Source organism: Penaeus monodon, chromosome 20 (assembly GCF_015228065.2).
Source record: "Penaeus monodon isolate SGIC_2016 chromosome 20, NSTDA_Pmon_1, whole genome shotgun sequence".
Lineage (NCBI taxonomy): Eukaryota > Metazoa > Arthropoda > Malacostraca > Decapoda > Penaeidae > Penaeus > Penaeus monodon.
In genome coordinates this window covers 41,840,321-41,840,551 of record NC_051405.1, presented here as the reverse complement: position 1 = coordinate 41,840,551, position 231 = coordinate 41,840,321, and positions in this window count along the sequence as shown.

Genomic DNA, 231 nt, shown 5'->3' with positions numbered 1-231 from the left:
TCTACTTCGTTTGAGCAGATCAATATTTACTCAACTTTATTCGTCATCGTCCAAGTCACCTTATTTCCTCACGCCCGCGCCCACGACTATGTCTCATTCGAAAGCATTGATTTTTTTTTCGTTTCTCCGCTTCCTCTCCTTCCTCCTCTTCGTTTTGTCTCTGAAGCCACGCCAATTCCTTGTCCTCCTGATGTCTCCCACGCCATCACACCTTCAACATTCAACATTCAC